Source organism: Pseudophryne corroboree, chromosome 7, assembly GCF_028390025.1.
Source record: "Pseudophryne corroboree isolate aPseCor3 chromosome 7, aPseCor3.hap2, whole genome shotgun sequence".
Taxonomy (NCBI): Eukaryota; Metazoa; Chordata; class Amphibia; order Anura; family Myobatrachidae; genus Pseudophryne; species Pseudophryne corroboree.
Genome location: NC_086450.1, coordinates 493,920,570 through 493,945,967, shown reverse-complemented (window position 1 = coordinate 493,945,967; position 25,398 = coordinate 493,920,570). Strand labels below are relative to the sequence as shown.

At 49.9% G+C, this 25,398-nt stretch overlaps 1 protein-coding gene across 2 annotated transcripts in view; it reads left to right on the top strand.

Moving 5' to 3' along the window:
* Window positions 1–7,536: 7,536 nt before the first annotated feature.
* Window positions 7,537–25,398, top strand: part of LOC134945727 (interferon-induced very large GTPase 1-like) — a 289,725-nt gene continuing 271,863 nt past the window's right edge. The window contains exons 1-2 of one of the 2 annotated variants that reach the window (XM_063935179.1): window positions 7,537–7,645; window positions 8,387–8,516. The gene's annotated coding sequence lies outside the window, so the exon portion shown is untranslated. The remainder of the gene's footprint in view (window positions 7,646–8,386; window positions 8,517–25,398) is intronic. The other variant, XM_063935178.1, reaches the window with a different exon arrangement.

The following is a 25,398-nucleotide window of genomic DNA, read 5'->3' as shown; positions in this document are numbered from 1 at the left end:
AAGTTGATGACAAACAACATCAGCAAGGGTAACATGTTTGGCGATCAGAATCGCTACCCCCAATGTCTTACCATCAACGTTATTGGAGAAATACCCTGTAGGGAAGTCTCGATTCCTGAGAGAGGGGGCCACCCCCTCTTTGAAGTGGGTTTCTTGCACAAAGGCAACGTCTGCTTTTTCGGCTTTCAATTCTCGTAAGGCCCTTGACCGCCTCTCAGGAATGTTGAGTCCCCGGGCATTAATAGAAACCACTTTTAGTAGCGCCATTTACCCGTTCCAAAAAGAAATAGTGAATCTGGTCTTACCGAGGTCCCAGCAGCATAGAGTAGGGTTTGGGCATTGGTGAGTCTAGGTAGTTTTGGAAGGGAAGAGAGAACCTGAAGAAGAGAAGGGGAGAAAGAAGAGGATAGAGGAAGAACAACAGAACAGAAAAGCATAGCAATATAGAACAATTGAACATGTGAAGACATAGCACCGCTCCTGGTGGTACGAACAACGGGGACAGTGTCCCCATCGATCGTTCCAGGACCAAACATTGCGGTGCAAATGGGGTAACAAGGGGGGGACGGATCCGCCCTCCAACACGAACTATATCAATGGAACATAATTAGTAACCACAATAATGTGAACATTGCATGTCACAACAATAGGAACAGTACATTACCCGAACTATGATAATGCAGTAGAGACTGTGGCAGAGTTGCTTAAATCTCACTCTATTCGGGAAATTAAAATGTCTAGGTCCCTCGGGCATGACGGGACTATCAAATATAGAGACGGGGGTCCGAGAGGCAACGCGCCCCTCAACTGCATGGTGCCTCAAGGGAGGAAGTCTTCATATAGGAGCCGTGGCCCCTCCTATAGTGACTCGACATAATGAAGTAGTCCTCTTCGTGCCAGTCAATCTTGCGTAGCGAGAAAAGGTTGCCATTCTAAAGGTGGGGTGATCAGGTCTTCGCAGCCGAGGAAGAAGATGAAGATGGAGGGGACGGAAGGGAGCGATTCCGTTTCTGTGCTGCTGAAGGAGATCCCACTGTTTGGAAAGGTATGTCAGCCCGGGGAGGTTGGGGGGGGGGGGGGGGGCGTATCCTCAAGCCTACGGATTGCCACTCAGGGACCTGTACTGGGTCAATAGATAGGGCGGAGCAGAAGGGGGCGACATCCTCGGGGGTACGAATCATTGCAGACCGGCCGTCATTGGTCGCTGTAATGCTGAAAGGAAAACCCCACCTGTGTTTGATGTTGTTTTTACGGAGGGCATCTGTTAGGGGTTTTAATTGACGTCTAGACTGTAGGGTGTGGCGAGAAAGATCCTGGAAGACCTGGATAGGTGAGCCGTTGAAGTCTAGGTCTCCGGCGTTCTGGAGTTTCCCGATTATCTCTTCTTTTTGGCTGTAGTAGTGAAGACGGCAAATAATGTCTCTTGGTCGGTCGGACTGCAAGCCTCTGGGACGCAGTGCTCTGTGTGCCCTGTCAAATACAATGGGGTCGTTCGGATCGGTTTCCAGGACTGCACCAAAGATCTTGTTGAGGACATCTGGGATGCTTTGCTGTGGTATGTCTTCAGGGATGCCCCTCACTCGCAGGTTGTTCCTACGTCCCCTGTTGTCTATATCATCAAGATGGTCGTGCAGGTTCTGAATCTCTTCTGCTTGAAGTCTGATAGTATCCACCAATGCGTGTTGGAAAGCGTTGGATTCATCTCCCCTGGTCTCCAATGTTTCGATACGAGAGCCCAGCTGAGTCAGTTCAGACCGAAGTGAGGACACCTCAGAGTGGACCACATCCCGAAGTTTACTCTCCAAAGATGTGAAGTCCGCCTTAGTGGGCAAGGTCTGTAGGAGGGTGAGGACTTTCTGCATGTCTTGCTGTCCAGCGGAGCTCCTATCTGGTGTAATCACCCTGGTTTCGCCTTGCGTCTCCGCCCTCTCGGAATGTGCTGGAGAGGAAGGCGTCGATGGAGTCGACATATCTGTATCTTTCCGGAGATTGAGAAACCGCCTTAGGTCTGAGCGGGGGGTGACTTCAGACTGACAAATAGAGGTTTTCACTCCCCTACGTTTCCTGCGACTCATGGGTAATAAGAAGGGGATATGAGCGTCGAAACCTGCACGACAGGCGCTGGAGCAGGGGTATTGGGCGACTCAATACCACAGGTCGCACTTTGATCACTCCCTCGGTCCCATATCCCAAAGCTTGGGGCTGATATTCACAGATCCCTATGTCGCCACCATACGGAAGAGAGTGTCAGGTGCAGTGGTGGGTGCGTTCGGTAAATCGCATAGTTACAGACATGTCTGGGTGGATGCGTTATCGTGTCGGGTCTAGCGAGATATTGCAGAATCAGCAAAATAGATCTGTGGTCGTTTTGGTAGTAGAACGTGTCAGAAGGCGTCAGCCATCATCCCTCGAGACGGCCCTACATGGCTGCAGGAGGAGGCGTCTATTTCCTTTTGGGTGGGGACATGATGGTCTCACGGCGGTGACTATTCGTAGGCAAGTTGTTTTGTTATAATACAAGCAAGTGTAACAGTAGGGGAGGTGAGATGTAGCAGGGATCCACAAGGGGGAGCTTCAATTCCCTATGTCAGGCAAAGAATGTGCAGTCAGGTTTAGCTCGTCCCCTATAACTAGTGGGGTGGCTGAGATCCTGTGTCAACAGCCCCTGTCACCGACACCTTAGTTGGCAGCAGGGCTATAAGTCACCCCAGAACAGCTTCTCTTAGTGTGGGCGCCTTTCCAGGTATAAAGATGGCGTCGTCAGGCTTCTATTCCCAATTGCCAGTAGTGTCTGCCAGGATCTAAGATGGCGCCGCCAGGCTACTATCCCCAGGTGCCTGTAATGGGCCTCATGTAGCCCCTGCCTGCGGGAGATTTTCAGTGGTGGCAGTGGCTGGCATCCCCGGAGCCCAGGTGGGGCCTCAGGGGACACGCGGTGAGCGCTGGTTGTAGCGGCGGCCGCGTCCGGCCCCGGGAGCGGCACCACGTGACCGGCGCATGCGCTCCCTCTCGCTACGGAGCTAACCGCCGGGCACACGGGGGACCGCCGCACGGAGCGGATCATCCGGGGAGAGACTCACCAGGACGAGGTGAGGAGTGGTGAGTGGTGCGGGGGCTCCAGGGGTGATGGGGACAGCTCCGGCCCGGCTCTCCGCCGCAGGGCGCCGCACTTCCGGTCCGGGGCAGCTCCAGACGCGAGGTCCCGGCTCCAGCTGGCAGGGTAGGCCGCAACCCGCATGGGTCCAGGAGGCACCCGCCGGCTCCGCAACCGCCCTGTTCAGTGCTGGGGTGGCCCGAGTAGGTATATGGTGGGTTATAATTATATTAGAGAGGCAATTGAGCAGTTAAAACTGCTATTGTGGCAGGAGCTCGAGTGCTGCACAACCTCCTGCATCCACAGCCAGGCCACACCCCCCGTGTGTTCAAATTTAAGATTGAATCCCTAAGGGCAGTGATCTCCGGTCTGGAGGAGGGGGAATTCCTGGTATCCCTGGATATGGAGGATGGATACCTTCATATCCCTATAATCAGGCATACCCTTTGTTCACTTTACTGGATCACCACTTCCAGTTCCAGGCCTTACCCTTTGGTCTCTCCACAGCTTCAAGGGCATTCATCACAAAAGTCATGGCAGAGATAATGCTGCAATTGCGCAATATGGCAGTCAACATAGTCCCATACTTGGACGATCTCCTGGTAAAGGCGGTGTCCAGGGAACAGCTGCTACACAGCATCGATTTGGCTACTCGCTTGCTCACAGACCATGGATGGATCCTAAATTTCCAGAAGTCTCACCTGGAACCATCTCAGAGATTTCAGTTCTTGGGAATGATCCTGGATACGGTATCTCAGAAGATATTCCTTCCGATGGACTAGGTCTTGACTATCCAGGCTATGGTGCGCTAGATGCTCAGACCCCGCAAGATCTCGATTAATCTTTGCATTTGCTTGATGGGCAAAATGGTAGTCTCACACGAGGCAATATAGTATGGGTGGTTTCATGCGCGTCCGTTCCTGCTGGATCTGCTGGACAAGTGGTCAGGTTCTCACCTGCACATGTACCAGAGTATAACTCTTTCCCCAAAAGCACGGATCTCCCTGTTATGGTGGCTACTATTCTCTCACCTTGTGGAGGGTCGGACTTTCATTACCCAGTATTGGACCCTACTGACAATGGATACCAGTCTCAGGGGTTGTGGTGCTGTGACCCAGGTGGCCCAGTTCCAGGAAAAGTGGTCGAGTCAGGAATCTGCACTTCCCATAAATGTCCTGGAACTCAGGGCAATTTACAATGCTCTTCTGCAAGCCTCCTATCTCCTTTGGAATCAGGCCATCCAGGTGCAGTCGGACAATGCCACAGCGGTCGCATACATCAACCGACAGGGAGGAACAAGAAGCAGTGCCGCAATGCGAGAGGTGTCAAGAATACTCCTCTGGGCAGAAGCCAATGCAAGCGCCATCTCAGCCATATTCATTCCAGGAGTGGACAACTGGGAAGCGGACTTCCTCAGCAGGCACTACCTCCATCCGGTGGGATGAGGACTTCACCCTCAGGTGTTCCACCAACTGGGGCTGTCTGCAGATAGAAGAAACTCTGTTATTACTGTTCCAGAATGAGGGATCCACAGGCTGCAGCAGTAGATGCTCTGATGGTGCTATGGAACTACCGTTTGTATACCTGTTTCCTCCAATCCCTCTCATTCCAAGAGTTCTAAAAAGACTCAAAAGGGAAAGAGTTCAGGCAATTCTAATTGCCCTGGATTGGCCTTGACGGGCCTTTGTATGCGGACCTCCTGACCATGTCTCTGGAAGAACCCTGGCCTCTGCTGCTACTCAAGGACCTTCTTCAACAAGGACCGTTCGTCTATCCAGACTTACTGCGGCTATGTCTGACGGCTTGGAAGTTGAGAGGGAGATCTTAACTAGAAAATGTCTCCCATCCAAGGTTATTTCCACTATGGTCCAGGCCGTAAGGTGGTCACGTCCAAACATTACCACCGTATCTAGAAGAAATATGTCTCATGGTGCATGGGTAGAAAATATCCTCCTGCGGAATTTCGACTTGGCCATTTTCTGCTTTTCCTGCAAGCAGGTGTGGGTAAGGGCCTACGGTTAGGCTCTATCAAAGTACAGATTTCGTCCCTCTCTATCTTCTTCCAGAAACAACTAGTGGTACTACCAGAAGTACAGACTTTCCTAAACGGTGTTCTTCATATCCAGCCACCCTTTGTCCCTCCCTCGGCTTCATGGGATCTCAATGTAGTCTTGACCTTTCTCCAGTCGGACTGGTTTGAAAGCTTACACAGGGTAGACTTGAAATATCTAACATGGAAGACAGTCACGTTGCTGTCTTTAGCCTCTGTACATCAGAGTTGGGGGCCTTATCCTGTAAGAGCCCATATTTGATATTTCACGAGGATAGGGCGGAGTTCAGGACTCGGAAACAGTTTTTGCCGAAAGTGGTATTGGCTTTTCACATTAATTAACCGATAGTGGTTCCGGTACTGTCTGACACATCGGTTGCTCCAAAGGACGTTGTGAGGGCTTTGAGGATTTGCGACAAGAGGACAGCTCGTCACAGGAAGTCTGACTCCTTTTTTGTCCTTTATGATGCTACCAAAATTGGTCATCCTGCTTCTAAGCAGTCCATTGCTCGTTGGCTCAGGTTGACTATTCAACAAGCCTATTCTTCGGCAGCATTACCGTTGCCAGATTCTATCCAGGACCACACCACAAGGTTGGTAGCTTCTTCCTGGGCAGCTGCCTGGGGCATATCGGCCTTACAGTTGTGCCATGCAGCTACTTGGTCTGGTTCGAACACGTTCGTAAAATTCTACAGGTTTGACAGGGGTCTCAGCACTCTCCCACCCGTTCTGGGAGCTTTGGGACTTCCCCATGGCACTAATGTCATCCCAGTATCCACTAGGACGTTAGAGAAAATAGGAATTTAATACCTACCAGTAATTCCTTTTCTCGTAGTCCGTAGTGGATACTGGGCGCCCGCCTCAGTACTTCGTGTTCCTGCTTACCTGGTTATTAGTGTTCTTGGTTGGGTCTGCTGTTGCTGTCCCATGTTTGGTTAGTGTTGATATCCTTTATTATAGTTAGCGTTGCTTTCCTCTGTTCTGGTTAGCTCCACTATCTTTGTTATTGTTGTATGTTGATTTGTTACCTCACTGCTTTTTGTGTTTCTATCCTTCTCTCAAAGGATGTCCGTCTCCTTGGGCACAGTTTTCCTAGACTGAGTCTTCAGGAGAGGCATAGAGGAGAGGAGCCACCCACAGTGCAAGCTGAAACTCATTTTGGTTGGGAGGGTTAAAGGAATCCCAAGAGGGAGGGGGGCTCAGGGGTGAGCTGCAGCATGTGTAAATATGAGGACCTCTTGCTGCAAATTGTCATTATCATGAGGTGGCAATGTGTTACAATTTAACTATTATATTCTTGTAACTTTTTTTCTGTAACAATAAGCTTTGAAGGTTTTACTTTAATTAAACAATCTTATTTTTAGATCTGGTTGTATGTGTTTTTACACCCAAACCTTGAGAGGCTCATGCTTCCTAATTTTTTACGTACTAAGGGGCCTATTTAACACCATCCACATCCTTGGATGTCAAGTGATAAAATAGATCAAACTCGCACTGCAATAATTGATTACATCGCAGGGATGTATCAATTATTGCATGCAGGGACAGAGCTTTCGAGCGAGCTCTGTCCCTGCACAGCATCATCGGGGTATTTTATGTAAAAATACCCCGATGTCCTGCTGCACATGCACCGCCCCCGCTGACATGGCCGCTACCACCGCCGCCCGGTCGACTACCCCGTTGCGACTACCCCCACTCTCAGCGGACCCCCCCAGCAGGATAATGTTCATCAGACACACAGAGCTGATCACTGGGACTGGGTTCCTACTCAGCTTTCTCTGCCAGGGGCAGAGAAAGCTGGGCAAATGCCTGCCTATCGCAGTGCTGCCCTGTGATCTCGCCTGCCTGAGCTGGTGAGATTATCACAGGGCACACTGCGGTATTTTTTCAATTATTTTTTTTTGTAAATTTGGCAACATTGCATTTCCCATTATAAGTATGGGGAATGTGATCTGGGTTACTAAAAAATAGTGAAAAAAGGGTTTGGAGCAGTTTTTCATGAAAACTGCTCCAAACGCCCTTTAATACATTCAGGTGATACTAAAATAATGTGAAAAGGGTGAGAAAACAGAAAACCCCCTTTTTCACATTATTTTAGTAAAAATAATGTTAATAAATGGGCCTCTAATATTTTTGTGTGCGGGTGAAAGCAGAAGCTCACCCTTGCGTGGTCCCTCAAAGCGACTGGTACTTCTGCTGGTGGCGGTCACTGTGTGGATTTACCACACGTGCTGAGGTAATCAGTAAGGTGTCACGGGCAGCGTTCTCAGATTGGTGTATCTGGAGAATCATCGCACCTGAATCGTCACAGTTGTGAAAATAACAGAGAAGAGTGAAAGTGAAAGTGTTTCTTGTTTCTTGTAAATTATCTCACTTCCAGCCTAGGGCAGTTTATTCTGGATTTGCTATTAGTGGTGGCTGAAAAAAACTTGTTTTCAGTCTCATCAAACATTCTTCATAGAGGGGTCACCCACACAAAGCTTCCCAAGGAACAAGAGAAGGTACGTGAGACAAGATCTATCTCTTCTAATGATTTTATTCCTGAAAGGCTGGTTACATGTTCAGTTCAGTGTAATAACCACAGGAGATCGGGTTTGTACTGTGTAAAGGCTTGTACACACTGGTCGATATATCGGCCGTTCTCTTGAACGGCCGATATATCGCGGGAGCGTCGGCCAGTGTGTACGGGCGATACGTCTGTGAACTCCATCGTTCACAGATGTATCGCGTCGGCTGCGCAGCACAGCCGACGGCCAATATATCTAACGATATATTGGCGCGTTGCTGTGTGTGTACGGGGCGGTCGTCCGACCACCCGTACACATGCTGCGGCGGCCGGCGGTGATTGACAGGTGAACTGGGCGGGCGTGCCCGCCAGCCCGCTTAGTTCATGACGTCAATCCCCCGACGGATCGGGCAGTGTGTATGCTGAACACACTGCCCGATCCGTACATAGATATATCTGCAGATCAATTGATCTGCAGATATATCTACTGGTGTGTACCCACCTTAAGTCTGAGAGGGATATTACTGGCACTTTGCAGCATCACTTTACTGCATCGGGGTCACAAACATTTCTCCAGAAAATATAAATATAACATTTTCCTGATGTTTTTAAAAATCCCCATGAATCTGTGAGATCAATTGCAGTTCTATTTATTTATTTTTAATCTGTAGCCAGAGAAAGTGATCAGATCTGTATTTAAGAAATCTTTCATGTGATTTTCACGGGATCTTTTTAGGATACCGGCAGTCAGAATCCCAACACTAATGCGGAATGCTGACATTGGCATTCTGAATAGGTACACCATGCCGGCGGCAGAATGCCGACAGCCGGGATACCAAATGAGTAAACACAGCTGCGCCGGAAAGGTAAGCAGGGAAGGGGTGGGGGTTTGGTTTGAGCTGCAGGGGGGAGTGTTAGGGTTAGGCTGCACCCGGAGGGGGGGGGGGGGGGGGCGGGTTTAGGCTGTGGGGAGGGGGGGGTTAGGCACCCCTCAGGGAGGGTTAGGCATTAGGCTGCTGGGGGAGGGGGGTGGTTAGGTTAAGGCTGAGGCGAGGTTATGGGGCCAGGGGGGTAGGTAAATACTGTATACTTACCCTTCCCTGTCACCGCCAAATCGAACCAAACTCGATTTTCACTCGTGATACCATGTTTAATATTTATTAGTAGCAACCGTGTTATTTTATCTGCTGAATATAGCTATCAAAATAAGAACGCAAGGAACTTTATTAAAATATTTTTACTAAAACCGTTAAGCTTGCAATCTATCATCTACAGTATATGTCAGATACCAATGAAGTGCAAACACCGCCCACTGTAAATACTTCTCTTGATATAGTCATATTGCATACCACCATACTGTCCCGCATTCAGTGGGACAGTCCCGTTTTCATAGGACTGTTCTGCAGTCCCACCTGTGGGCCTCAGTGTCTCACAGAGGGGAGTAGTTGTGGGAGCACACACCGGCTGCTCACCACTGCTCTGTGTGTGTAAAAAGTGGTGAATGGATGCTGGGCACGCCCCCACAGAGAGTGCTGGGCACAGGGCCGTCTTTTCATATGGGCTCAATGGGCTCTTGCCCAAGGGCCCCAGGAGTCTAAGGGCCATATGCTTATAGCTGAGGGTCCCCTCTTTCCAGCGGTACCAGATTTCTTAAAATCGGCCCTGGGGAACCGGAGATATCTGACTTCGAAGCAGTGGTCCACATCCAAGACTGTTAATTGCTCTTCCTAGCCAGATATCTCAAGTTCTGTCTGACGTAGAGTTGTTCTGAGGGTATTCTCCAAAAGATGGGATACCCCCCTTTCAGTGGACACTGGCAACTTGTCTCTACTATGCCCAGAAATGGAGATATAAGCCTTCAAGTAGTTGGTCCCTGCTCCAGCAACACACATCTGGTTTACAGTTTTATATTTTTGTTGGTGGATTGCTCTGGCTCCTGAAATCTGATCCCCAAGTCCCTAGATCCTCTCGAAAGGTGGGACTCTTTATTTTTTTATCGCATTCAAAGCTAAGAAATCTATATCCAGGAACTGGAGATATCTGCAGTCAACCAAGCTGTCCTCCCACCAGAAAATGATGAATATTAAGTCCACTCCACTCTCCCCTGCATATTATACACCCCCTACCACCCTGGAAGTTATGTATCGGGCCCCTAAATTCATCCCAATGCGTCTTTTACCTCTAAGTGTTCTTGCTCCCATCTCATCTTCCACTGTGCAGTAAAGGAGTAATTAGCAGAAATTACTGCTCCAGGTCCTAATTACTGAGCGGAAGATAGAACACCCCCTACTGCCCACAGGACATCAAAGCTGCTGCTGCTAGCACCCCCAACCCCTACCGCTGGAGGATGGGTAGGGGGCCCAGTGCATTGTTGTGCCCATGGGCCTACACTGCTGTTAAGATGGCCCTGGCTTGGCACCCCCCCACAGTGACGGGAACGGGGGTACCACAAACTGCCACCCCCAGGCCCCGACCCCTTTGTGGACACATCTTAACCCTATCGCTGAAGTGCAGGTAAAAATGCAGTGCAAACTATGCCTACTGTATATACAGTACTTCTCTTGTTATAGATACAGTATATTGAGATTTGGGGGCATATTCATCATCATTTAATTTCTGCAAATGTATTTTCACCTACTTTTGTAAAAATTAAGTTTTCGGGCCATTCATCATGAAGGTAACGCAGGAGATATCACTGATATCTCAGATAACCTTTCACTTTCGATCTGGCCCTAGGTCCCTATACACTAGTATGGGGACCTCATTCAACAAGATCCGAAAAGACAATTTTTTTTCCGTAGCTTGACTGCGGGAGCATTCGCCATCTACAGAAGGTGAACGTTCCCTCAACTACAGGTGGCGATGACCTAAATCCACAGCAGGGACAGATCCGTCATTGGCGGGTGCCGGCTCCATACTGCTGCATGTGGGATCTTGCATGAGTAGCGAGATCCCGCACATGCGCAGTGTAGCCGGCCGGGCAGGGAGGCACAGCGTATCAGCACTATGCTGATGCGCTGTGTGCTCAGGAAGGCATCACTGGAGGGGGGACTCTTCACTCCCACGGTTCGGCAGACAAGATGTTAATACTTCATGTCGATGCCCCTTCCTGCTATGCCTCGGTAATGAGCCGAAGCAGGAAGTGTTATAGCGGAACGATATGTGCCGCTATAATACAGTTACCCCTGAAAGTATTAACAGAAGTGTGACAGCTATTCAGACTCAGCACTTCATCTATGGCCTCCATCGTGCATAAAAATTTTTTTGGGGGGTAATGAGTTTGTTAAAACTTGTTGTGTTTTATATTGCATGCATTTAAATTGGTATTTAGCCTGCGTAGAGCGTATCTTCATACAGTATATACAAACTCTGAGTATGGTTACAGAAGTTACCAACGATAAATCAGATAACATTGTTGTGTGTTTAAGTTAATCATATTGACAATCCTGGATTAATTACATAATAGCAACCTCTATTATCTGTAACTATACCAACTGGAATAACAGGACTATGCTGTGTACTTACCTGCATTGCTAAGGGACGTGTTATCCCAAGAGATTTCTTAAAAGAAGTCTTCCAGAGAAACAAAGCAAATAGCAGTTGTATTCACTGTGTAGCCTACTGTACATATATGTATATTTAGAGTCAGAATAATTTATACAGGTTGAGTATCCCTTATCCAAAATGCTTGGGACCAGAGGTATTTTGGATATCGGATTTTTCCTTATTTCGGAATAATTGCATACCATAATGAGATATCATGGTGATGGGACCCAAGTCTAAGCACAGAATGCATTTATGTTTCATATACACCTTATACTCACAGCCTGAAGGTAATTTTAGCCAATATTTTTCATAACTTTGTGCATTAAACAAAGTGTATGTACATTCACACAATTCATTTATGTTTCATATACACCTTATACACACAGTCTGAAGGTCATTTAATACAATATTTTTAATAACTGTGTGTATTAAACAAAGTTTGTGTACATTGAGCCATCGAAAAAACTAAAGTTTCATTATCTCACTCTCACTCAAAAAGTCCGTATTTCGGAATATTCCGTATTTCGGATATTTGGATATGGGATACTCAACCTGTATTACCAGTTAAAGAATATTTTGGGGGACCCTAGTTCATGCTTGCCTACTTTCAATTTCTCCTTTTCGGGAGAAGCCCAGAGAGAAGACGCTGCAGGAGACTTCGGGGACGGGCTGTGACATCATCAAGCCCCGCCCCCACAATTTGTGGGTCCGCTGGAAGGGGACGGGGCAAAAATTATGCAATTTGCGTAATTTTAACTCCTTCCCCAACCCACGGACCTGTGAATACGGGGGATTATCTCTCCATCCTGCCTGCATCACTAGACTGCCTACTCCTCCGGGGGTGTGGTGGGCTGCCCCAAAAAACGGGAGCCTCCCGCGCTTCCAGGAGAGTAGGCAAGTATGCCCTAGTTCACTGGTGTTAAACCTTATATTGGGCTTTCCCAAGCAAGCCCAGGGATATATACCCTGCTATACTGGACAGAAGAGCTTGGGTGGAGACACAGGAAGTCATTTCATTATCCTACCTACAACATGCGCTTTACACAGGAGCCCATTTCTGGCAGCAGTACGATGGCGTTGAGGAAGACGTCGCTGGACCTTGCTGGTCAGGTAAGTCATGTTAAGTACCATAGTATATGCCACCGATAATAAGTACTATTGTTTAACGAAGCCCATAGAGACAAAAGTAGATATGATATAGATATAATATAGTTGGGTAGATGTATGATCCTCCGTTGTGGGAGAGCAGTGGTATCAGTGCATGTTATGTGTGCTGGTAGAGCTTCTTCCCCATGTATGAGAGCACACTTTTGCTGCCAGAGTGCCACTGCCAGTGTGACTGACCAGTGAGCACACTGACCACCAGTATATTGTGATTGTCTGCCTGAAAAAGTTAAACACTCGTCGTGTGGTGTTTTTATTCTATAAAAAACGCATTCTGCTGACAGACAGTGTCCAGCAGGTCCGTCATTAATATAATATATACCTGTCCTGCAGTAGTGATATATATATATTTTTTATATCATTATCATCCAGTCTATACTAGCAGCAGATGCAGTACGGTAGTCCACGGCTGTAGCTACCTCTGTGTCGGCAGTCGCTCATCCACCCATAATTGTATACCACCTACCTGTGTTTTTTTTTTTCTATCTTCTTGATACTAGTAGCTTACTTTAGGAGTCTGCAGTGCTGACAGTGTCCAGCAGGTCCGTCATTATATAATATATACCTGTCCTGCAGTAGTGATATATATATATATATATATATATTTTTTATATCATTATCATCCAGTCTATACTAGCAGCAGACGCTGTACGGTAGTCCACGGCTGTGGCTACCTCTGTGTCGGCAGTCGCTCGTCCACCCATAATTGTATACCACCTACCTGTTTTTTTTTTTTTTTCTATCTTCTTGATACTAGTAGCTTACTTTAGGAGTCTGCAGTGCTGACAGTGTCCAGCAGGTCCGTCATTATATAATATATACCTGTCCGGCTGCAGTAGTGATATATATATATTTTTTATATCATTATCATCCAGTCTATACTAGCAGCAGACGCAGTACGGTAGACCACGGCTGTAGCTACCTCTGTGTCGGCAGTCGCTCGTCCACCCATAATTGTATACCACCTACCTGTGTTTTTTTTTTCTATCTTCTTGATACTAGTAGCTTACATTAGGAGTCTGCAGTGCTGACAGTGTCCAGCAGGTCCGTCATTATATAATATATACCTGTCCTGCAGTAGTGATATATATATATATATTTTTTATATCATTATCATCCAGTCTATACTAGCAGCAGACGCAGTACGGTAGTCCACGGCTGTAGCTACCTCTGTGTCGGCAGTCGCTCGTCATCCATAAGTATACTAGTATCCATCCATCTCCATTGTTTACCTGAGGTGCCTTTTAGTTGTGCCTATTAAAATATGGAGAACAAAAATGTTGAGGTTCCAAAAATAGGGAAAGATCAAGATCGACTTCCACCTCGTGCTGAAGCTGCTGCCACTAGTCATGGCCGAGACGATGAAATGCCATCAACGTCGTCTGCCAAGGCCGATGCCCAATGTCATAGTACAGAGCATGTAAAATCCAAAACACCAAATATCAGTAAAAAAAGGACTCAAAAATCTAAAATAAAATTGTCGGAGGAGAAGCGTAAACTTGCCAATATGCCATTTACCACACGGAGTGGCAAGGAACAGCTGAGGCCCTGGCCTATGTTCATGGCTAGTGGTTCAGCTTCACATGAGGATGGAAGCACTCAGCCTCTCGCTAGAAAAATGAAAAGACTCAAGCTGGCAAAAGCACAGCAAAGAACTGTGCGTTCTTCGAAATCCCAAATCCACAAGGAGAGTCCAATTGTGTCGGTTGCGATGCCTGACCTTCCCAACACTGGACGTGAAGAGCATGCGCCTTCCACCATTTGCACGCCCCCTGCAAGTGCTGGAAGGAGCACCCGCAGTCCAGTTCCTGATAGTCAGATTGAAGATGTCAGTGTTGAAGTACACCAGGATGAGGAGGATATGGGTGTTGCTGGCGCTGGGGAGGAAATTGACCAGGAGGATTCTGATGGTGAGGTGGTTTGTTTAAGTCAGGCACCCGGGGAGACACCTGTTGTCCGTGGGAGGAATATGGCCATTGACATGCCTGGTGAAAATACCAAAAAAATCAGCTCATCGGTGTGGAAGTATTTCAACAGAAATGCGGACAACAGGTGTCAAGCCGTGTGTTGCCTTTGTCAAGCTGTAATAAGTAGGGGTAAGGACGTTAACCACCTCGAAACATCCTCCCTTGTACGTCACCTGCAGCGCATTCATCATAAGTCAGTGACAAGTTCAAAAACTTTGGGCGACAGCGGAAGCAGTCCACTGACCAGTAAATCCCTTCCTCTTGTAACCAAGCTCACGCAAACCACCCCACCAACTCCCTCAGTGTCAATTTCCTCCTTCCCCAGGAATGCCAATAGTCCTGCAGGCCATGTCACTGGCAATTCTGATGAGTCCTCTCCTGCCTGGGATTCCTCCGATGCATCCTTGCGTGTAACGCCTACTGCTGCTGGCGCTGCTGTTGTTGCTGCTGGGAGTCGATGGTCATCCCAGAGGGGAAGTCATAAGACCACTTTTACGACTTTCACCAAGCAATTGACTGTCCAACAGTCCTTTGCGAGGAAGATGAAATTTCACAGCAGTCATCCTGCTGCAAAGCGGATAACTGAGGCCTTGGCATCCTGGGTGGTGAGAAACGTGGTTCCGGTATCCATCATTACTGCAGAGCCAACTAGAGACTTGTTGGAGGTACTGTGTCCCCGGTACCAAATACCATCTAGGTTCCATTTCTCTAGGCAGGCGATACCGAAAATGTACACAGACCTCAGAAAAAGAGTCACCAGTGTCCTAAAAAATGCAGTTGTACCCAATGTCCACTTAACCACGGACATGTGGACAAGTGGAGCAGGGCAGGCTCAGGACTATATGACTGTGACAGCCCACTGGGTAGATGTATGGACTCCCGCCGCAAGAACAGCAGCGGCGGCACCAGTAGCAGCATCTCGCAAACGCCAACTCTTTCCTAGGCAGGCTACGCTTTGTATCACCGCTTTCCAGAATACGCACACAGCTGAAAACCTCTTACGGCAACTGAGGAAGATCATCGCGGAATGGCTTACCCCAATTGGACTCTCCTGTGGATTTGTGGCATCGGACAACGCCAGCAATATTGTGTGTGCATTAAATCTGGGCAAATTCCAGCACGTCCCATGTTTTGCACATACCTTGAATTTGGTGGTGCAGAATTATTTAAAAAATGACAGGGGCGTGCAAGAGATGCTGTCGGTGGCCAGAAGAATTGCAGGACACTTTCGGCGTACAGGCACCACGTACAGAAGACTGGAGCACCACCAAAAATGCCTGAACCTGCCCTGCCATCATCTGAAGCAAGAAGTGGTAACGAGGTGGAATTCAACCCTCTATATGCTTCAGAGGTTGGAGGAGCAGCAAAAGGCCATTCAAGCCTATACAACTGAGCACGATATAGGAGGTGGAATGCACCTGTCTCAAGCGCAGTGGAGAATGATTTTAACGTTGTTCAAGGTTCTGCAACCTTTTGATCTTGCCACACGTGAAGTCAGTTCAGACACTGCCAGCCTGAGTCAGGTCATTCCCCTCATCAGGCTTTTGCAGAAGAAGCTGGAGACATTGAAGGAGGAGCTAACACAGAGCGATTCCGCTAGGCATGTGGGACTTGTGGATGGAGCCCTTAATTCGCTTAACAAGGATTCACGGGTGGTCAATCTGTTGAAATCAGAGCACTACATTTTGGCCACCGTGCTCGATCCTAGATTTAAAACCTACCTTGGATCTCTCTTTCCGGCAGACACAAGTCTGCTGGGGTTCAAAGAACTGCTGGTGAGAAAATTGTCAAGTCAAGCGGAACGCGACCTTTCAACATCTCCTCCTTCACATTCTCCCGCAACTGGGGGTGCGAGGAAAAGGCTCAGAATTCCGAGCCCACCCGCTGGCGGTGATGCAGGGCAGTCTGGAGCGACTGCTGATGCTGACATCTGGTCCGGACTGAAGGACCTGACAACGATTACGGACATGTCGTCTACTGTCACTGTATATGATTCTCTCCCCATTGAAAGAATGGTGGAGGATTATATGAGTGACCGCATCCAAGTAGGCACGTCAGACAGTCCGTACTTATACTGGCAGGAAAAAGAGGCAATTTGGAGGCCCTTGCAGAAACTGGCTTTATTCTACCTAAGTTGCCCTCCCACAAGTGTGTACTCCGAAAGAGTGTTTAGTGCCGCCGCTCACCTTGTCAGCAATCGGCGTACGAGGTTACATCCAGAAAATGTGGAGAAGATGATGTTCATTAAAATGAATTATAATCAATTCCTCCGTGGAGACATTGACCAGCAGCAATTGCCTCCACAAAGTACACAGGGAGCTGAGATGGTGGATTCCAGTGGGGACGAATTGATAATCTGTGAGGAGGGGGATGTACACGGTGATATATCGGAGGATGATGATGAGGTGGACATCTTGCCTCTGTAGAGCCAGTTTGTGCAAGGAGAGATTAATTGCTTCTTTTTTGGTGGGGGTCCAAACCAACCCGTCATTTCAGTCACAGTCGTGTGGCAGACCCTGTCACTGAAATGACGGGTTGGTTAAAGTGTGCATGTCCTGTTTATACAACATAAGGGTGAGTGGGAGGGCCCAAGGACAATTCCATCTTGCACCTCTTTTTTCTTTTCTTTTTCTTTGCGTCATGTGCTGTTTGGGGAGTGTTTTTTGGAAGGGCCATCCTGCGTGACACTGCAGTGCCACTCCTAGATGGGCCAGGTGTTTGTGTTGGCCACTTGGGTTGCTGAGCTTAGTCACACAGCTACCACATTGCACCTCTTTTTTTCTTTGCGTCATGTGCTGTTTGGGGAGTGTTTTTTGGAAGGGCCATCCTGCGTGACACTGCAGTGCCACTCCTAGAAGGGCCAGGTGTTTGTGTCGGCCACTTGGGTCGCTGAGCTTAGTCATCCAGCGACCTCGGTGCAAATTTTAGGACTAAAAATAATATTGTGAGGTGTGAGGTGTTCAGAATAGACTGAAAATGAGTGGAAATTATGGTTATTGAGGTTAATAATACTTTGGGATCAAAATGACCCCCAAATTCTATGATTTAAGCTGTTTTTTAGGGTTTTTTGAAAAAAACACCCGATTCCAAAACACACCCGAATCCGACAAAAAAAAATCGGTGAGGTTTTGCCAAAACGCGTTCGAACCCAAAACACGGCCGCGGAACCGAACCCAAAACCAAAACACAAAACCCGAAAAATTTCCGGTGCTCATCACTAGCGAGGGCACGCGGTGCACTTATTGGGGTTCCCAGTCATTTTACGCAAAAAACGACACCAAAAAAGTAAAAAAAACTCATGTCGACCTTTTTTTCATGTGTCGACCTTTCATGTGTCGACCATTTTCATGTGTCAACCATGTGTCCATGTCGACCCTGTCAGTGTCGACCAATAGTGGTCGGCCTAATGACTGTCGACCATAACATGGTCGACCATTCATACCGGAACCGATTAGAAACAGAGGAGGTGTGAACAGAGCAGGAGGCAGAGAGCCGGGAATTAGAGGTAGAGAAACTGTGGACAGGAAGCAAGGAGCCAGGGATTAGAGGTAGAGGAGCTGTGGACAGGAGCAGGAGGCGGGGATTAGAAGCAGAGGAGGTGTGAACAGAGCAGGAGGCAGAGAGCCGGGAATTAGAGTTAGAGAAGCTATGGACAGGAAGCAGGGAGTCGGGGATTAGAGGTAGGGAAGCTGTGAACAGGTGCAGGAGGCAGGGATTAGAGGTAGAGGAGCTGTGGACAGGAGCAGCAGGTGGGGATTAGAGGTAGAAAAGATATGGACAGGAGGCGGTGATTAGAGGTAAAGAAGCTGTGAACAGGAGCAGGAGGTGGGGATTAGAAGCAGAGGAGGTGTGAACAGAGCAGGAGCCAGAGAGCCGGGAAGTAGAGGTAGAGAAGCTGTGGACAGAAAGCAGGGAGCCAGGGATTAGAGGTAGAGGAGCTGTGGACAGGAGCATGAGGCGTGGATTAGAAGCAGAGGAGGTGTGAACAGAGCAGGAGGCAAAGAGACGGGAATTAGAGTTAGAGAAGCTATGGACAGGAGCAGTAGGCGGGAATTAGAGGTAGAGGAGCTGTGGACAGGAGCAGGAGGCAGGGATTAGAAGCAGAGGAGGTGTGAACAGGAGCAGGAGTCAGACAGCCGGGAATTAGAGGTAGAGAAGCTGTGGACAGGAAGCAGGGAGTCGGGGATTAGAGGTAGGGAAGCTGTGAACAGGAGCAGCAGGTGGGGATTAGAGGTAGAGAAGCTATGGACAGGAGGCGGTGATTAGAGGTAAAGGAGCTGTGAACAGGAGCAGGAGGTGGGGATTAGAAGCAGAGGAGATGTGAACAGAGCAGGAGCCAGAGAGCCGGGAAGTAGAGGTAGAGAAGCTGTGGACAGGAAGCAGGGAGCCAGGGATTAAAGGTAGAGGAGCTGTGGACAGGAGCATGAGGCGTGGATTAGAAGCAGAGGAGGTGTGAACAGAGCAGGAGGCAAAGAGCCGGGAATTAGAGGTAGAGGAGCTGTGGACAGGAGCAGGAGGTAGGGATTAGAGGTAGAGAAGCTGTGGACAGGAACAGAAGGCGGGATTAGAGGTAGAGGAACTGTGGACAGGAGCAGTAGGCAGGGATTAGAGGTAGAGGAGCTGTGGACATGAGCAGGAGGTGGGGATTAGTAGCAGAAAAGCTATGAACAGGTGCAGGAGGCAGGCAGCTGGGGATTAGAGGTATAGAAGCTCTGAACAGGAGCAGGAGGCGGGGATTAGAGGTAGAAGAGCTGTGGACTGGAGCAGGAGGTGGGGATTAGAGGTAGAGAAACTGTGGACAGGAAGCGGTGATTAGAGGTAAAGAGCTGTGGACAGGAGAAGGAGGCGGAGATTAGAAGCAATGGAGCTGTGGACAGGATCAGGAGACAGAGAGCTGGGGATTATAGGTAGAGAAACTGTGGATAGGAGCTGTCTGTAAATAGCCAGGGATTAGAGGAAGAAGAGCTCTGGACAGGAGCAGGAGGTGGGGATTAGAGGTAAAAGAGCTGTTGACCAGAGCAGGAGGCAGGGATTAGAGGTAGAGGAGCTGTGAACAGGAGCAGGAGGCAGGGATTAAAGGTAGAGGAGCTGTGGACAGGAGCAGGAGGCGGGGATTAGAGGTAAAGGAGCGATGGACAGGAGCAGGAGGCGGGGATTAGAGGTAGAGGAGCTGTGGACGGGAGGCTGTGATTACAGGTAGAGGAGTTGTGGACACAAGCAGGAGGCAGGGATTAGAGGTAGAGGAGCTGTGGACAGGAGCAGTAGGCGGGAATTAGAGGTAGAGGAGCTGTGGACAGGAGCAGAAGGTAGGGATTAGAGGTAGAGGAGCTGTGGACAGGAACAGAAGGCCGGATTAGAGGTAGAGGAGCTGTGGACAGGAGCAGTAGGCAGGGATTAGAGGTAGAGGAGCTGTGGACATGAGCAAGAGGTGGGGATTAGTAGCAGAGAAGCTGTGAACAGGTGCAGGAGGCAGGCAGCTGGGGATTTGAGGTATAGAAGCTGTGAAAAGGAGCAGGAGGCGGGGATTAGAGGTAGAGGAGCTGTTAACAGGAGCAGGAGGCAGGGATTAAAGGTAGAGGAGCTGTGGACAGGAGCAGGAGGCGGGGATTAAAGGTAAAGGAGCTATGGACAGGAGCATGAGGCGGGAATTAGAGGTAGAGGAGCTGTGGACGGGAGGCCGTGATTAGAGGTAGAGGAGTTGTGGACACAAGCAGGAGGCAGGGATTAGAGGTAGAGGAGCTGTGGACAGGAGCAGGAGGCAGGGATTAGAGGTAGAGGAGCAGTGGACAGGAGCAGGAGGCAGGGATTAGAGGTAGAGGATCTGTGGACAGGAGCATGAGGCGGGGATTAAAGGTAAAGGTGCTTTGGACAGGAACATGAGGCGGTGATTAGAGGTAGAAGAGCTGTGGACAGGAGCAGGAGGCAGGGAATACAGGTAGAGGAGCTGTGGACAGGAAGCCGTGATTAGAGGTAGAGGAGCTGTGGATTAAAAGCCGTGATTAGAGGTAGAGGAGCATGAGGCGGAGATCAGAAGCAGAGGAGCTGTGGACAGGATCAGGAGGCAGAGAGCTGGGGATTAGAGGTAAACTGTGGATAGGAGCAAACGGTAAGTAGCTGGGGATTAGCGGAAGAAGAGCTGTGGACAGGAGCAGTGGGTGGGGATTAGAGGTAAATGATCTGTGGACCGAAGCAGGAGGCAGGGATTAGAGGTAGAGGAGCTGTGAACAGGAGCAGGAATTAAAGGTAGAGGAGCTGTGGACAGGATCAGGAGGCTGAGATTAGAGGTAAAGGAGCTGTGGACAGGAGCAGGAGGCGGGGATTAGAGGTAGAGGAGCTGTGGACGGGAGGCCGTGATTAGAGGTAGAGGAGTTGTGGACAGGAGCAGGAGGCAGGGATTAGAGGTAGAGGAGCTGTGGACAGGAGCAGTAGGCGGGGATTAGAGGTAGAGGAGCTGTGGACACGAGCAGGAGGCAGGGATTAGAAGCAGAGAAGCTGTATACAGGTGCAGGCGGCAGGGAGCTGGGGATTAGAGGTAGAGAAGATGTGAACAGGAGCAGGAGGCGGGGATTACAGGTAGAAGAGCTGTGGACAGGAGCAGGAGGTGGGGATTAGAGGTAGAGAAACTGTGGACAGGAGGTGGTGATTAGAGGTAAAGGAGCTGTGGACAGGAGCAGGATTCGGGGATTAGAGGTAGAGGAGCTGTAGACAGGAGCAGTAGGCGGGGATTAGAGGTAGAGGAACTGTGGACAGGAGCAGGAGGCAGGGATTAGAGGTAAAGGAGCTGTGGACATGAGCAGGATGCGGGGATTAGAGGTAGAGGAGCTTTGGACATGAGCAGGAGGCAGGGATTAGAAACAGAGAAGATGTGAACAGGTGCAGGAGGCAGGGAGCTGGGGATTAGAGGTAGAGGAGCTGTGGATGGGAGGCCGTGATTAGAGGTAGAGGAGTTGTGTACACAAGCAGGAGGCAGGGATTAGAGGTAGAGGAGCTGTGGACAGGAGCAGGAGGCAGGGATTAGAGGTAGAGGAGCAGTGGACAGGAGCAGGAGGCAGGGATTAGAGGTAGAGGATCTGTGGACAGGAGCATGAGGCGGGGATTAAAGGTAAAGGTGCTTTAGACAGGAACATGAGGCTGGGATTAGAGGTAAAGGAGCTGTGGACAGGGAGCAGGAGGCGGTGATTAGAGGTAGAGGAGCTGTGGACAGGAGCAGGAGGCAGGGAATACAGGTAGAGGAGCTGTGGACAGGAAGCCGTGATTAGAGGTAGAGGAGCTGTGGATTAAAAGCCGTGATTAGAGGTAGAGGAGCATGAGGCGGGGATTAGAGGTAGAGGAGCTGTGGACATGAGCAGGAGGCAGGGATTAGAAGCAGAGGAGGTGTGGAGAGGGGCAGGAGGCAGGGATCTGGGAATTAGAGGTAGAGAAGCTGTGAACAGGAGCAGGAGGCGAGGATTAGAGGTAGAGAAGCTGTAGACAGGAGGCAGTGATTAGAGGTAGAGGAGCTGTAGACAGGAGCAGGAGGCAGAGATTAGAAGCAGAGGAGCTGTGGACAGGATCAGGAGGCAGAGAGATGGGAATTAGAGGTAAACTGTGGATAGGAGCAAACGGTAAATAGCTGGGGATTAGCGGAAGAAGAGCTGTGGACAGGAGCAGTGGGTGGGGATTAGAGGTAAATGATCTGTGGACCGAAGCAGGAGGCAGGGATTAGAGGTAGAGGAGCTGTGAACAGGAACAGGAATTAAAAGGTAGAGGAGCTGTGGACAGGATCAGGAGGCTGAGATTAGAGGTAAAGGAGCTGTGGACAGGAGCAGGAGGCGGGGATTAGAGGTAGAGGAGCTGTGGACGGGAGGCCGTGATTAGAGGTAGAGGAGTTGTGGACAGGAGCAGGAGGCAGGGATTAGAGGTAGAGGAGTTGTGGACAGGAGCAGTAGGCGGGGATTAGAGGTAGAGGAGCTGTGGACACGAGCAGGAGGCAGGGATTAGAAGCAGAGAAGCTGTGAACAGGTGCAGGCGGCAGGGAGCTGGGGATTAGAGGTAGAGAAGATGTGAACAGGAGCAGGAGGCGGGGATTACAGGTAGAAGAGCTGTGGACAGGAGCAGGAGGTGGGGATTAGAGGTAGAGAAACTGTGGACAGGAGGTGGTGATTAGAGGTAGAGGAGCTGTAGACAGGAGCAGTAGGCGGGGATTAGAGGTAGAGGAACTGTTGACAGGAGCAGGAGGCAGGGATTAGAGGTAAAGGAGCTGTGGACATGAGCAGGATGCGGGGATTAGAGGTAGAGGAGCTGTGGACATGAGCAGGAGGCAGGGATTAGAAACAGAGAAGATGTGAACAGGTGCAGGAGGCAGGGAGCTGGGGATTAGAGGTAGAGAAGATGTGAACAGGAGGCAGGGATTAGAGGTAGAAAAGATGTGGACAGGAGCAGGAGGTGGGGATTAGAGGTAGAGAAGCTGTGGACAGGAGGCGGTGATTAGAGGTAAAGGAGCTGTGTACAGGAGCAGGAGTCGGAGATTAGAGGTAGAGGAGCTGTGGACAGGAGCAGTAGGCGGGGATTAGAGGTAGAGGAACTATGGACAGGATCAGGAAGCAGGGATTAGAGGTAGAGGAGCTGTGGACAGGAGGCCATGATTAGAGGTAGAGGAGCTGTGGACAGAAGCATGAGGTGGGGATTAGAGGTAGAGGAGCTGTGGACATGAGCAGGAGGCAGGGATTAGAAGCAGAGGAGCTGTGAACAGGTGCAGGAGGCAGGGAGCTGGGGATTAGAGGTAGAGAAGCTGTGAACAGGAGCAGGAGGCGGAGATTAGAGGTATAGAAACTGTGGACAGGAGGCAGTGATTAGAGGTAGAGGAGCTGTGGACAGGAGCAGGAGGCGGAGATAAGAAGCAGGGGAGCTGTGGACAGGATCAGGAGGCAGAGAGCTGGGGATTAGAGGTAGAGAACTGTGGATAGGAGCAGACAGTAAGTAGCCAGGGATTAGAGGAAGAAGAGCTGTGGACAGGAGCAGGAGGTGGGCATTAGAGGTAAATGATCTGTGGACCGGAGCAGGAGGCAGGGATTAGAGGTAGAGGAGCTGTGAACAGTAGCAGGAGGCAGGGATTAGAGGTAGAGCAGCTGTGAGCAGGAGACAGGGATTAGAGGTAGAGGAGCTGTGGACGGGAGGCCGTGATTAGAGGTAGAGGAGTTGTGGACACAAGCAGGAGGCAGGGATAAGAGGTAGAGGAGCTGTGGACAGGAGCATGAGGCAGGGATTAAAGGTAGAGGTGCTTTGGACAGGAGCATGAGGCGGGGATTAGAGGTAAAAGACCTGTGGACAGGAGCAGTAGGCGGTGATTAGAGGTAGAGGATCTGTGGACAGGAGCAGGAGGCAGGGAATACAGGTAGAGGAGCTGTGGACAGGAAGCCGTGATTAGAGCTAGAGGAGCTGTGGACAGGAGCATGAGGCGGGGATTAGAGGTAGAGGAGCTGTGGACATGAGCAGGAGGCAGGGATTAGAAGCAGAGGAGCTGTGGACAGGGGCAGGAGGCAGGGAGCTGGGGATTAGAGGTAGAGAAGCTGTGAACAGGAGCAGGAGGCGAGGATTAGAGGTAGAAGAGCTGTGGACAGGAGCAGGAGGTGGGGATTAGAGGTAGAGAAGCTGTGGACAGGAGGCGGTGATTAGAGGTAGAGGAGCTGTGGACAGGAGCAGGAGGCAGAGATTAGAAGCAGAGTAGCTGTGGACAGGATCAGGAGGCAAAGAGCTGGGGATTAGAGGTAGTGAAACTGTGGATAGGAGCAAACGGTAAATAGCTGGGGATTAGAGGAAGAAGAGCTGTGGACAGGAGCAGTAGGTGGGGATTAGAGGAAAATGATCTGTGGACCGGAGCAGGAGGCAGCGATTAGAGGTAGAGGAGCTGTGAACAGGAGCAGGAATTAAAGGTAGAAGAGCTGTGGACAGGATCAGGAGGCTGGGATTAGAGGTAAAGGAGCTGTGGACAGGTGCAGGTGGCGGGGATTAGAGGTAGAGGAGCTGTGGACGGGGGGCCATAATTATAGGTAGAGGAGTTGTGGACACAAGCAGGAGGCAGGGATTAGAGGTAGAGGAGCTGTGGACAGGAGCAGTAGGCGGGGATTAGAGGTAGAGGAGCTCTGGGCACGAGCAGGAGGCAGGAATTAGAAGCAGAGAAGCTGTGAACAGGTGCAGGCGGCAGGGAGCTGGGTATTTGAGGTAGAGAAGATGTGAACAGGAGCAGGAGGCGGGGATTAGAGGTAGAAGAGCTGTGGACAGGAGCAGGAGGTGGGGATTAGAGGTAGAGAAACTGTGGACAGGAGGTGGTGATTAGAGGTAAAGGAGCTGTGGACAGGAGCAGGAGTCGGGGATTAGAGGTAGAGGAGCTGTAGACAGGAGCAGTAGGCGGGGATTAGTGGTAGAGGAACTGTGGACACGAGCAGGAGGCAGGGTTTAGAGGTAAAGGAGCTGTGGACATGAGCAGGATGCGGGGATTAGAGGTAGAGGAGCTGTGGACATGAGCAGGAGGCAGGGATTAGAAACAGAGAAGATGTGAACAGGTGCAGGAGGCAGGGATCTGGGGATTAGAGGCAGAGAAGATGTGAACAGGAGGCTGGGATTAGAGGTAGAAAAGATGTGGACAGGAGCAGGAGGTGGGGATTAGAGGTAGAAAAGCTGTGGACAGGAGGCGGTGATTAGAGGTAAAGGAGCTGTGTACAGGAGCAGGAGTCGGAGATTAGAGGTAGAGGAGCTGTGGGCAGGAGCAGTAGGCGGGGATTAGAGGTAGAGGAACTGTGGACAGGAGCAGGAGGCAGGGATTAGAGGTAGAGGAGCTGTGGACAGGAGGCCATGATTAGAGGTAGAGGAGCTGTGGACAGGAGCATGAGGTGGGGATTAGAGGTAGAGGAGCTGTGGACATGAGCAGGAGGCAGGGATTAGAAGCAGAGGAGCTGTGAACATGTGCAGGAGGCAGGGAGCTGGGGATTAGAGGTAGAGGAGCCGTTAACAGGAGCAGGAGGTGAAGATTAGAGGTAGAAGAGCTGTGGACAGGAGCAGGAGGTGGGGATTAGAGGTAGAGAAACTGTGGAAA